Genomic DNA, 13,837 nt, shown 5'->3' on the forward strand with positions numbered 1-13,837 from the left:
ACTGACTAATCACAGTATTGTACATTTTCATCCACTTGTATTTTGGTAATAAAGTGTGAGAAATCCCTCAAGGAGTATTTTCTAAAGTTATCTCAATGACATATTGCATTCAGTGTAGTCTACAGAACATGTTTCAGTTAGAAGGGTTTTGCTCTCCACAGTTACTGAAGTTCCCACAAATACCCGAGCCACCCTCTATTATCTGACACTCATCTAAAGTCCTTGATTGGACTGAAGACCATCACCAACAGAACAAAGACAGCATAGATCCCACTAAAGCATTTTAATTGAAGTTATTTCCCATCACCATCTCACCACCATTATATAAGTCCACTAAAGCTTTAGAGGGATCTTTGTAAAATGAACTATATTGGCCCAGGAAGCGATAGTTTGATATTCTTGTAGAGGACAAAAAAGCAGGTAAGATTGCCACTTCCCCTGAGTCGAGAAGTCAGGCTTAGCTGCCTGCCTAGCAGACACTTTTTCTATTGTATCTGTCTATCAAATCACCCGCTATGAATCTGTTATAACAACCTCAACAGTGTTCTAGAAATGTCACTCAAGCAGCACTGTCCTTTTGTTGAATGGACAGGTACATTTAGCCGTAGAGAGAGGTGTGTTCAATTACCAATGGGCTTCTCTTATAGCAGACAACACACATACACATTGTATCATTTGTGTAATGAAAACAAAGACATGTAATGAATGCACGTAGTATAGAACATTTCCAAAAGGCACTGTGATGAATTCCAAGTGCACTTGAGAAATTCTAAGTATGACTGGCATGTAATCCCTACCAGGTCAAGTGTTTTCTGATGAATGACCATGAATATATTGACGATGAATATATCCCCACAATATAGAACAAATCCATTATTGTCATTGTTGACAGTTCATTATTTATTCTGCATTATGCTTGTCAGTCTGTAAGGTGATAGCTTCTCTTTGCATTCATGATAATACCACAAACAATAAACTTGTGTTATGTATTCTGCATGTAGTCAAGAGTGAAAACCATCTGATTGAAGGACATTACCAGCCAATTCAAATTCAATCAAATGTATTTTATAAAGCCTGTACATCAACAGTTCAAGGGTTCCATGCGGACTCTATTAAATTGGAACCAAGTTTATGTTATTGTTGTGGATGGAAACACCATATTATGCAGTCTTTGAGCTTTGTTGACTTAATATATTGGAAATCTAAAAATACAAAATATTCAGATCTTGTTACTTATAAGCCTGAGACACATGTTGATCGGCATGCTTGTCTCCTCATGACAGGTCTTCATGACAATATTAATTTAAATATGTTGTGCGCTATCCTGGAAAGTAGAAAACACAGTACTGTTTATGACATGAGCAATAGAAATACACTGCTCAAAAAAATAAAGGGAACACTAAAATAACACATCCTAGATCTGAATGAATGAAATATTCTTATTAAATACTTTTTTCTTTACATAGTTGAATGTGCTGACAACAAAATCACACAAAAATTATCAATGGAAATCAAATTTATCAACCCATGGAGGTCTGGATTTGGAGTCACACTCAAAATTAATGTGGAAAACCACACTACAGGCTGATCCAACTTTGATGTAATGTCCTTAAAACAAGTCAAAATGAGGCTCAGTAGTGTGTGTGGCCTCCACGTGCCTGTATGACCTCCCTACAACGCCTGGGCATGCTCCTGATGAGGTGGCGGATGGTCTCCTGAGGGATCTCCTCCCAGACCTGGACTAAAGCATCCGCCAACTCCTGGACAGTCTGTGGTGCAACGTGGCGTTGGTGGATGGAGCGAGACATGATGTCCCAGATGTGCTCAATTGGATTCAGGTCTGGGGAACGGGCGGGCCAGTCCATAGCATCAATGCCTTCCTRTTGCAGGAACTGCTGACACACTCCAGCCACATGAGGTCTAGCATTGTCTTGCATTAGGAGGAACCCAGGGCCAACCGCACCAGCATATGGTCTCACAAGGGGTCTGAGGATCTCATCTCGGTACCTAATGGCAGTCAGGCTACCTCTGGCGAGCKCATGMAGGGCTGTGCGGCCCCCCAAAGAAATGCCACCCCACACCATGACTGACCCACCGCCAAACCGGTCATHCTGGAGGATGTTGCAGGCAGCAGAACGTTCTCCACGGCATCTCCAGACTGTCACGTCTGTCACATGTGCTCAGTGTGAACCTGCTTTCATCTGTGAAGAGCACAGGGCGCCAGTGGCGAATTTGCCAATCTTGGTGTTCTCTGGAAAATGCCAAACGTCCTGCACGGTGTTGGGCTGTAAGCACAACCCCCACCTGTGGACGTCGGGCCCTCATACCACCCTCATGGAGTCTGTTTTTGAACGTTTGAGCAGACACATGCACATTTGTGGCCTGCTGGAGGTCATTTTGCAGGGCTCTGGCAGTGCTCCTCCTTGCACAAAGGCGGAGGTAGCGGTCCTGCTGCTGTGTTGTTGCCCTCCTACGGCCTCCTCCACATCTCCTGATGTCTGGCCTGTCTCCTGGTAGCGCCTCCATGCTCTGGACACTACGCTGACAGACACAGCAAACCTTCTTGCCACAGCTCGCATTGATGTGCCATCCTGGATGAGCTGCACTACCTGAGCCACTTGTGTGGGTTGTAGACCCACTAGTGGTAGCCGTCTCATGCTACCACTAGAGTGAAAGCACCGCCAGCATTCCAAAGTGACCAAAACATCAGCCAGGAAGCATAGGAACTGAGAAGTGGTCTGTGGTCACCACCTGCAGAACCACTCCTTTATTGGGGGTGTCTTGCTAATTGCCTATAATTTCCACCTATTGTCTATTCCATTTGCACAACAGCATGTGAAATGTATTGTCAATCAGTGTTGCTTCCTAAGTGGACAGTTTGATTTCACAGAAGTGTGATTGACTTGGAGTTACATTGTGTTGTTTAAGTGTTCCCTTTATTTTTTTGAGCAGTGTATAACAATATTGTCCATTGTTCAGTTGTCAATCATCCCACAGTGTGTGGGTATAGCATGTTTCCAGAGGACATTCCTTGGTCAGCGCACATTGGGACCATTGTGCATTCTACGTCAGTCAAGAGATGCTTGCTTATGTGTTCACCATCATTGAATTTAGTAAGTTTAGCCTTTTCCATTACTGGGGGCTGGGAGGATTATGGTCTTAAATTGCTTAGAACTGTCATGTAATCCCTTCAGTATTTCTGATACACTGTGCTTCCCTTCTTGACCTACAGAGAGAGAGAGAGAGAGCGAGAGAGAGAGAGACATTATACTGTATGCTGTTTTTTGAGGGGCCCTTTTTTCCAGAACCAGTGTCCAGTGATTCAGTCCATTGGTATGCACCAACCATCATTTCGAACAGGCTTGTGCTACTGCTGTGATTTACTGTCCCAAGCCCTGCCCACTTCCCTCAGCCTGCCTCTTGATATTCTGCCTCCCAGCTACAGCTCTAGAGCTGGCTGTGGTGGACACTGAACAGCCATGCAGGACCCAGCACATTTGGCCCCCCTTTAACCCCACATCCAGGACCTGTGGCCTTTCATAGGACACCTGAACATGGCCTTGTTCAGCTGTTTGTGCTCATTGTTTGGAAGGGCAAAAGTAAGATTTTTTTTATTTTTATGTAAACAATGTTTTGGAATATTGTTTGAAATACATGTACCGGTAAGGACAAGAATTAATGTGATAGAGAGCATCTGTTTTTAAATGTACATTTAAGTATTTTTGATACTCCATATTGAAACATCACTTATTTGAAACATCACTTATTTTTTTATAAACTACATATGTATATAGTTGCAGTTGTATACTCTTTTTCAGAAAGAAACATTAAAGTATGAGAGTTCTCATAACTTGCTTACGGTTTCATAGTAGTAGTCGGTTCATCATGTAAGTGACTCCCAAAGTAACAGACTTTCCAGTCAGTTGGGAGTGGGTGTGGGAATGGAGTGAATACTGGCTTGTTTTCAGTGAGCATGCTCTCAAGGATGTATTACCCCAGAGTTACCGCAGCAACGGGATTCAAAAGTAGCTTTTCACAAGAGTTCACATGGAGCCAATCATGCTTATTTTAGAAAGTTCTGACATCATCAAAAATCAAAGGAACTACATAGAATAGTGGTATCAAGGCACAAGGCGAGACCCAGATGCAGACACAGGAGGCAGAATGTTGGTCTTACAATGTTTAATAATAAAAAGGGATAGGCAAGAGAATGGTCGTGGACAGGCAAAAAGGTCAAAACCAGATCAGAGTCCAGGAGGTACAGAGTGGCAGAGAGGCTCGTGGTCAAGGCAGGCAGAATGGTCAGGCAGGCGGGTACAGAGTCCAGAAACAGGCAAGGGTCAAAACCGGGAGGACTAGAAAAAGGAGAATAGCAAAAAGGAGTATGGGAAAACCACACTGGTTGACTTGACTAAACATACAAGACAAACTGGCACAGAGAGACAGGAAACACAGGGATAAATACACTGGGGAAAATAAGCAACACTTGGAGGGGGTGGAGACAATCACAGGAACAGGTGAAACAGATCAGGGCGTGACAAGTGGTTCCTTTTGTTGAGTATAGATGTCAGTCTAGTACATTTTTCAAGTCTTACTTAATTTGTCTAATTTTACTTCAAGAATGTTGGCCCTATGACTAACATGACAAAGTTGTAACCTCAATAATGTTTTCTAACAATGTATTCCCTTACAAAAAAAGATTTCAGTTTTGAAACTGCAGTAAAAGTGCAGTAACTGCAGTCGACTGTGGTATTTTGGACACAGTAATGGCAGAATAACTGCAGTGTAATGCAAAACAAACGGTTATTTTGGATGCAGTATCTGCAGCATACTGCAGTTGTACTACACTCCGGCTGCAATCTTTTTTCGTGAGGGTTTACACCACATTTCAAATGTCATATCATATGTTTGAAAATAAATAAGGAGTTACTGCATTTGATGCTGCAAAACATTACATCTTAACCCAAGTATGGAACATTAGATGCACTATTTTCCTTCTTTCAGGTGATGTCCTCATCATGGGGCTACAAGAATGGAGGTAAGGATAAGAGACTGACTATCATTCAGATGAAATTGATTTAGGATCTGAGCATTGGGAGCAAAAATGTGCATCTCTTTTGTTGTTGTTGGACATGTTGTCTAATAGGTTAGATGTTTATTACCATCAGCTGGTCTTCTGGAATAAAAACATAGGTATTCAATTGCAGGTAGTAGCACTACATATGGTCATCTCAGAGGAGCATTTCATTTGCACAGTAGTGTGCACGAAAAAGAGGGGTTGCCACTATTTAGAAAGTGGCAGTCACGTGGAGTACAGAAGTATTTCAGAAGATCAATTGTTGTTCATCTTCAAATTAAACCTACACTGCTGTTTTAAATCCGCTAGGCATCAGGATTTGCAGGACAATTATAGCCAAAAACTTCATATCCCACACCACACCAGAGAGTGGATGTAGGCTACGCGTCGTGTGCCATGCCCTTCTTGGAAGGTGTGTACCTCAGCGGTGTAGGGCTACATTTAAATGTTCAGAGGGAGCGCTTTCGCAGCGGGAAAGAAAGATCGCTGAATTTGCTTTATCTTCGTCGAATACAGGACATAACTACAAATGACTTCACGGACTATGCCTACATCTCGAAATGGGCCTAGGTCAAGATGTTTTAAAGTCAAAATAAAGTTATCATGGACAAGGGTTTCTGCTGAGAATGTATAGTAAAATTCCCCAACTTTTCCAACTCAAGACTACATGAATAAAGCGAATGCTTTATTGCGAAGGAATTAAGGAACACCCACCTGTTGCAGGTAAATCATAAAATAGGCTATGCCTAAATCTATAATATAATTTGGTTAATCTAGTATTAAAATAGACTACCACTGCAAACTGTGCTGTTTGTTATCCTTATTTAATATACACTATGATATATTTAAGCAATAAAGCAGGATGGGGTGTAGTATATGGCCAACATATCACGGCTAATGGCTGTTCTTAGGCACGACGCATCGTGCCCTTAGCCGTGGTATATTGGCAATATACCACAAACCCCTGAGGTGCCTTATTGGTATTATCAACTGGTTATCAACCTAAATAGAGCAGTAAAAATACATGTTTTGTCATACCTGTGGTATACAGTCTGATATACCACGGCTGTCAGCCAATCAGCATTCAGGGCTCTAACCACCCAGTTTATAAAAATCTATATATAATAGACTTGAAATGTAATCTTTGAAAGGCCACTATGTGGATGATACTGGATGATATTATTTATGTAGCCAATATGTGGGTCATATAGACTCACTGATTTCTGACCTTTGTCTTAAAATGTAGGCTATCAATTGTGTTGTTTCAGTAGCCTAGATATACTGAAATGTGTGTAGAAAACACATATTATGACTTTTCTTTACTGCCAAGCTCCACTCAACAAGTGGTTGCAAAGCCTGATCCAACCTATTCATTTAAGTTTACTTTAGTTCCTGCAAAGGGATTGTACACCACAGTGTAACCTACAACAGAGGGCTGTTGAAGACAGAGTTATAAACTATATTAAAATATGTTAACATAGTGAAATTGCCTATTAGGCTACGGATTGAGAGCTTCAAGTTTCTTGGTGACCACATCACCAACAAACTATCATGGCCCAAACACACCAAGACAGTTGTGAAGATGGTACGACAACGCCTATTCCCCCTCAGGAGACTGAAAAGATATGGCATGGGTCCTCAGATCCTCAAAAAGTTATACAGCTGCACCATCGAGAGCATCCTGACTGGTTGCATTACCGCCTGGTATGGAAACTGCTCGGCCTCCGACCGCAAGGCACTACAGAGGGTAGTGTGTATGGCCCAGTACATCTCTGGAGCCAAGATTCCTGCCATCCAGGATCTCTATACCAGGCAGTGTCAGAGGAAGGCCATAAAAATTGCTATAGACTCCAGCCACCCTAGTCATAAACTGTTCTCTCTGCTACCACACGGCAAGCAGTACCGGAGCGCCAAGTCTTTGTCCAAAAGGCTTCTTAACAGCTTCTACACACAAGACATATGACTGCTGAACAGCTAATAGAATGGCTAGCCGGACTATTTGCATTGTCCTCCCACACATATTTTGACGCTGCTGCTACTCCCTGTTCATTATCCATGCATAGTCATTTTAACTCTACCTGCAGTACAGTTGAAGTCGGAAGTTTACATACACCTTGGTCAAATACATTTAAACTCAGTTTTTCACAATTCCTGACATTTAATCTTAGTAAAAATTCCCTGTCTTAGGTCAGTTAGGATCACCAATTCGTTTTAAGAATGTGAAATGTCAGAATAATAGTAGAGAGAATGATTTATTTCAGCTTTTATTTCTTTCATCACATTCCCAGTAGGTAAGAAGTTTACATACACTCAATCAGTATTTGGTAGAATTGCCTTTAAATTGTTTAACTTGGGTCAAACGTTTCGGTTAGCCTTCCACAAGCTTCCCACAATAAGTTGGGTGAATTTTGGCCCATTCCTCCTGACAGAGCTGGTGTAACTGAGTCAGGTTTGTAGGCCTCCTTGCTCGCACACACTTTTTCAGTTCTGCCCACAAATTTTCTATAGGATTGAGGTCAGGGCTTTGTGATGGACCCTCCAATACCTTGACTTTGTTGTTCTTAAGCCATTTTGCCACAACTTTGGAAGTATGCTTGGGGTTATTGTCCATTTGGAAGACCCATTTGCGACCAAGCTTTAACTTCCTGACTGATGTCTTGAGATGTTGCTTCAATATAGCCACATAATATTCCTCCCTCATGATGCCATTTTTCTTCTTTATTTATATTTTTATTTTATTTTAGAAAATACTAAGTAAGTAAGTATTTCACTACACCTGTTGTATTCGGCGCATGTGACAAATACAATTTGATTTAATTTGATGTCCAGATGATTTACAACTATCTCTTGTAATAGAAGGGTTGTTTGGTCTAATCAGCAGGCTCCAAATAGGAAGCTACCCCGGGAACCCAGCCATAACGCAGCCTTCAAAACACTATTGTCTCATGAGCTGCAGTAGCTGTGGTATATCATGTGTATTTTGCTAACAACAGGAAGACATGCTTCTCATATTGTGAAATGCAACAACACGAGCAGTCCCTTTTGTGCAACTTTTTTTCATTATCTTTGTGATTTCCTCTTATCCTTCTCATTTGAACCCATTTGAAACCAGTTGTATAGTAGAAAGAGCTATATGGTCTTAATAAACCAACAGCTACTGTCCAATTTCAGACTCAGGATTAAGGTTTACTGGCCATGATTTCCCTAGAGACAGCCAAGTGCCATTACTAACATAGTGAGGGGTTAAGGCAGTGCTTTTTGTACTTTTAAAATATTTCAGAGCTTCTAAAAAAGCACAAATGTAAAACAGATTAGAAGTGTCTCCTTTAAACAAATACTTTGATTATGTTATTGCTACTTTCAGTGCACAGAAGCCTGCTGAGGGGAGGACAGCTCATAAGAATGACCAGCATGGAGCGAATGGAATGGCGTTTCAGTGATACCTTCAATGTTTAGGAAAGCATATGTGAGTGAATTACACTCTAGTTTCATGCATAGGACTCTATGTCAGAATGCAAATGTACATTACGGCAGGCCTACTTGTAATTGCAAGGGCTTTATCATGTGAGCACTAATTTAAGCATATTATTTATGGTAATGCTCTTTTTCTGACAGGTGAAAGGTGATGGAAATCCTTTGGAGATGTTGTTGATGATTGTCCCTATTCTATACCTGTCTTGTGAAAGTGTTTTTCCTCTATAATATCACTGAAAAAGCATGTTCAATCCTCACAGGATTTTCACAAATTCTCATGTTCTATAGTCGGTGGTATGATTCAGTGGTTAGGGCAGAAGATGCACAAAGTAAGAAGTACAAATCCTGTTGAGAATTGGAATGAGAGACTATCTGATGCATTGTTTGTTCAGCACTAGCTCACGCTGTCTTCAGGTGCCCTCAGACAGAGTATTAAAATGCATAGACAGACACCCAGCATGTTTTAAATGAAGGTGTTGTTTTAAAACAAGGGTGAAAGAAAGTTTTGTGGAGCCGTGTGGTGGACACACAGCATCACAGGGGCCCAGCTGCTATTTGAGGAATGAATGTATTGGGCACATATCATCCTGGTTGTCACACCCTGATCTGTCTCACCTGTCTTTGTGATTGTCTCCACCCCCCTCTCCAGGTGTCGCCCATCTTCTCCATTATCGCCTGTGTATTTATACCTGTGTTCTCTGTTTGTTTGTTGCCAGTTTGTTTTGTTCATCCCTGAGCCTGCCTGACCATGTTCGATTTAATACACTTTTGTTACTTCGACACTGTCTGCACCTGGGTCTTACCTTCAAACCTGATAGTACGAATTGGCCATGACTGACCCAGCAGACTCGGGCCAGCGGTGCAACGCTCCCAAGGAGCCACCATCGGTAGGCACAAGGAATTACTTCGTGGCCTTATGGAGGGGGTCCAAATGTTGGCTGAACACCATGACCGGGCATTGGACATTTTGCTGGAGCAATTCCGCGGGTTGTCTGGGAGGCACCCTACCACGGTGGTAACCTCACAGCCCTTCAGTAACTTAGCTGTTAGCAGCGCCATCTCATCGGTCACTCCACCTTCTCGGGAGCCCCGCTTACCTCCCCGGAACGCTTCAATGGAGAGCCAAGCACCTGTCGGGCGTTTCTAGCTCAGTGTGCCCTTGTCTTCGAGCTTCAGCCCTCATCCTTCCCCTCGGATCACTCCAAGAAAGCCTACCTCATCACGCTGATGTCCAGGAGGGCTCTCACCTGGAATACTGCTGTATGGGAACAACAGCCGGGCATATGCGTTAGCCTTTTAGGAGGTTTGTGGGAGAGGTGAAGAAGGTTTTAGATGCCCCGTTCTCCGGGAGAAAAGCTGCCCAGAAGCCAATACAGCTTTTGCAGGACTTCCACAGTGTGGCAGACTATGTGATGGATTTCCATACGTTGGCAACGGTGAGTGCTCGGAACCAGGAAGCGCTGTTCGATATGTTCCTGCACAACGTGTCAGAGGAGGTCAAGGATGAGCTTGCTGCTCGGGAGTTACCTACGGATCTCGATTCCCTCATCGCTTTGACCATCCGAATTGATGGGCGTTTACGGAAACGACAGAGGGAGAGGATATTCGATTTCACTCGCACATACAGGGAATCCACCTTGCCTCCGAGTCATTCCTGAAGTCCCCGATGGTCCCGTTGCCGAGAGAACCCGAGGCTTCCCAACGTCCCCCGAGAGTCGCCGAAGACGGCTGAGTCACCTCTTCCCGAGCATATGCAACTAGGCAGAGCTGGGCTGTCGCCAGCGGAACGACAATACAGGATCAACATGAAGAGTTGTCTGTATTGCGGGACTCTTGGTCATTTTGTGTCCTCTTATCCTTTAAAAGACCAGGCTCWCCAGTAGGAGCGAGTACGCTGGTGGCCCATATGGAGAACTTTTCAGTTTCTCTTGCTCACAACCCTTTTCATGTCATTCTGCTGTGGGGAAACCAGTCTAAATCTCTCTGGGTCCTCATTGACTCTGGGGCCGATGAGAACTTTTTGGACGCCACACTGGCTTCCGAGCTGAACATCCCCACTTAGCCCCTCTACATTCCCATGGATGTTGAGCGTAGGACAGGCGCGCTATAGCCCGGATCACTCATAATACCACTCCCATCAACCTAAGGTACCAGGGAATCACAGCGAGACTATTCAATTTCTACTCATCAAGTCTCCTCAGAATCCCGTGGTTTTGGGATTCTCCTGGCTCCAGCGACACAATCCCCTCATCAACTGGTCTACTGGTGCAATCATGGGCTGTAGTCCATTCTGCCACGCCCATTGTCTGAAGTCTGCGCAACCTGCCCCAGACCTCTCTGCCATTCCCGCAGAGTACCAGGACCTTCGGGAGGTGTTCAACAAGGCCCGGGCCACTTCGCTTCCGCTGCACCAACCATATGACTGCGGGATTGACCTTCTCCCTAGTACCACTACGACCGGGGATGACTGTACTCACTGTCGGGACCGGAGACCAAGGCTATGGAGACCTACATTGGGGACTCCCTAGCTGCAGGATTTATCCGTCCTTTGTCCTCTCCCGCCAGCGCAGGGTTCTTCTTTGTGGAGAAGGACAAGACCCTACCGGGGACTCAATGACATAACGGTGAAGATCCGCTACCACTCATCTCCTCTGAGCTGCTCCAGGGGGCCACCATATTTTCCAAGGCGGATCTATGGAACACCTACCACCTGGTGCAGATACGGGAGGGGGATGAGTGGAAGACCGCCTTCAACATGGCCAGCGGCCACTACGAGTATTCGGTCATGCCATTTGGCCTCACCAATGCCCCTGCTGTGTTCCAGGCTCTCACCTCTCCCAAGGTTCCGTTCACATGGTCCCCTGTTGCTGACCGGGCATTCCGGGACCTCAAACATCTCTTCACCACTGCTCCCATCTTGGTTCATCCTGGTGGAGGCCAATGCTTCTGATGTAGGAGTGGGGGTGTTCCTGTCCTAGCATTCTGCCCTGGACCAGATAAACGGATGTTTGTGCCTGGTGCAGTATGCTCCGCGGTCCTGAAGTGGGCCCTCTCCTCCAGACTGACCTGCCACCCGGGCTCCTGTCGGAGATTGGCTTTTGTGTGACAGCGCTTTTGGTGGCCTACCATGGTCCCTGATGTCTCCGCATTCGTTGCTGCTTGCACGGTTTGTGCACAAAGCAAGACTCCTCAACAAGCTCCGGCTGGTCTCCTCCAACCTCTGCCTGTCCCTCGCCGTCCCTGGTCTCACATCTCCCTGGACTCTGTCACGGGTCTTCCCCCATCTGATGGCAACACCGCCATCTTGACGTGTGGTGGATCGGTTTTCCAAAGCCACCCACTTCATTCCTCTCCCCAAACTACCCTCTGCCAAAGATACGGCCCAGCTCATGGTGCAGCACATCTTCTGGATCCATGGACAACCAGTCGACATGGTCTCTGACCGGGGCCCTCAGTTCTCGTCCAAGGTTCTGGAAGGCGTTCTGCACTCTCATTGGATTGTCGGCCAGCCTGTCCTCCGGGTTCCACCCCCAGTCCAACGGCCAGTCGGAACGAGCCAACTAGGACCTAGAGACTACTCTGCGCTGCCTGGTCTCCGCCAACCCCAACACCTGGAGCCAGCAGCTGGTGTGGGTCAAATATACCTGCAACACCCTTCCCTGCTCTGTCATGTGCCTATCTCCTTTTGAGTGTTCCCTGGGGTATCAGCCCCCGCTCTTCCCTGAGCAGGAAGAAGATGTCAGCATACCTTCTGCCCAGATGTTTGTCTGCCGCTGTCGTTGTACCTGGAGGAGAGCCCGGTCGGCCCTCCTCAAGACCACCTCCAGGTATCAACGACAAGTGGATCGCCACTGGACCCCGGCTCCCCGGTATCGTCTCGGGGCAGAAGGTATGGCTGTCCACCCGGGATCTGCCCCTCGGGGTGGAATCCTGCAAACTCTCACCCCGGGTTATCGGCCCGTTTCACATCTCCAAAATCATTATCCCCATCTTCTGTTGTCCCGGACCATTCGTATACATCCTACCTTTCAGGTGTCCAGAGTTAAACCCATGTCTCACAGCCTTTTGTCTCCTATTTCCAGGCCCACCCCGCTTCCCCATCTCATCGACGGCCAACATGCTTACGCGGTGAGGCATCTCTTGAAGGTTCGACCTCGGGGCAGGGGGTTCCAGTACCTGGTTGACTGGGAGGGTTATGGCCAAGAAGAGAGGTGCTGGGTCCCCGCCAGAGACATCCTGGACCCAGGCCTCATCGCAGATTTCCAATACCGACACCCTGGTCAACCGGGTATGTGCCCGGCCTGTTGCCAGTTCATTTTGTTCATCAAACCTACCAGCGTTTTCCCCCTTGTTCCTGTCTTGTGTATAGTTCCTGTTTTCTAGTTTTCCCGGTTTTGACCTTTCTGCCTGCTTTTACCCTGAGCCTGCCTGCCGTCCTGTACCTTTGCCCCACTACTCTGGATTACCGACCTCTGCCTGCCCTGACCCTGAGCCTGCCTGCCGTCCTGTACCTTTACCTGCCGTGTTTAATTTAATAAACTTTTGTTACTTCGACACTGTCTGCACCTAGGTCTTACCTTCAAACCTGATACTGGTAGAGGAAGAGACTATAAATAGTGTGTGGTCCGGCATTTTCTATGATTGATTTGTAGTTACTCATTCTGTTGCATTTATTTTCCAAAATTGAATTTGAGGTGCAGCTGCAGGTTTAGGACACGTGAGCAATGTGACAATTTGTGCATTTTTTTGTGTGTTTGACTAGTACCGTGTAAAATAGCAGATTTATTTGCACCTATCTAACATATTATGCAATGAAAAAGATCAGTGAAGCAGACACGTGTTTAGGAGGATTATGACATGTTCTAGTTTCCCAGCCTCCACTAACAACCCATTTCCTGAGAGATCAGCTCTTCTGTACCACACCTTTTCCCTTTGCCGTCTGTGTTACATATTCACTGTAGTTTCCCAGAAGTCCATACTTCCCTCTGAACCCATCTGCCTGTATGTAAGGAAATGTCTGTCATGGATTAGTCATATAAATGGAAAATTAAGAGAAAGTTCCAAACTGCTTCTGAACTTTGATCTGATCATGAATATCAGGCACTAATGGCTTTACCTCGGCTAGAACTATCAGATCTGAAAATACTTATGAAGAGTATCCCATCATATAGTGTGCTATTGCGGAGCTTTATGTGGAAGGTTAAACTTCGTTGCTCTACAATATGGTAACAGCGAGGTCTGTTGGCCTTGAGAGCTCGACCTCTCAAAAGGCAAAGATACTGTACA

The 13,837-nt window shown here is 45.2% G+C and overlaps 1 long non-coding RNA gene across 1 annotated transcript; it reads left to right on the forward strand.

Moving 5' to 3' along the window:
• The first annotated feature begins 3,468 nt into the window (after nt 1-3,468).
• LOC111950939 (uncharacterized) lies at nt 3,469-13,268 on the forward strand. Its single transcript, XR_011473915.1, has 3 exons — nt 3,469-3,599; nt 5,005-5,038; nt 12,634-13,268. It is a non-coding gene; the product is annotated as an uncharacterized lncRNA (long non-coding RNA).
• The last annotated feature ends 569 nt before the right edge of the window (nt 13,269-13,837 follow it).

Source organism: Salvelinus sp. IW2-2015, linkage group LG23 (genome assembly GCF_002910315.2).
Source record: "Salvelinus sp. IW2-2015 linkage group LG23, ASM291031v2, whole genome shotgun sequence".
NCBI lineage: Eukaryota > Metazoa > Chordata > Actinopteri > Salmoniformes > Salmonidae > Salvelinus > Salvelinus sp. IW2-2015.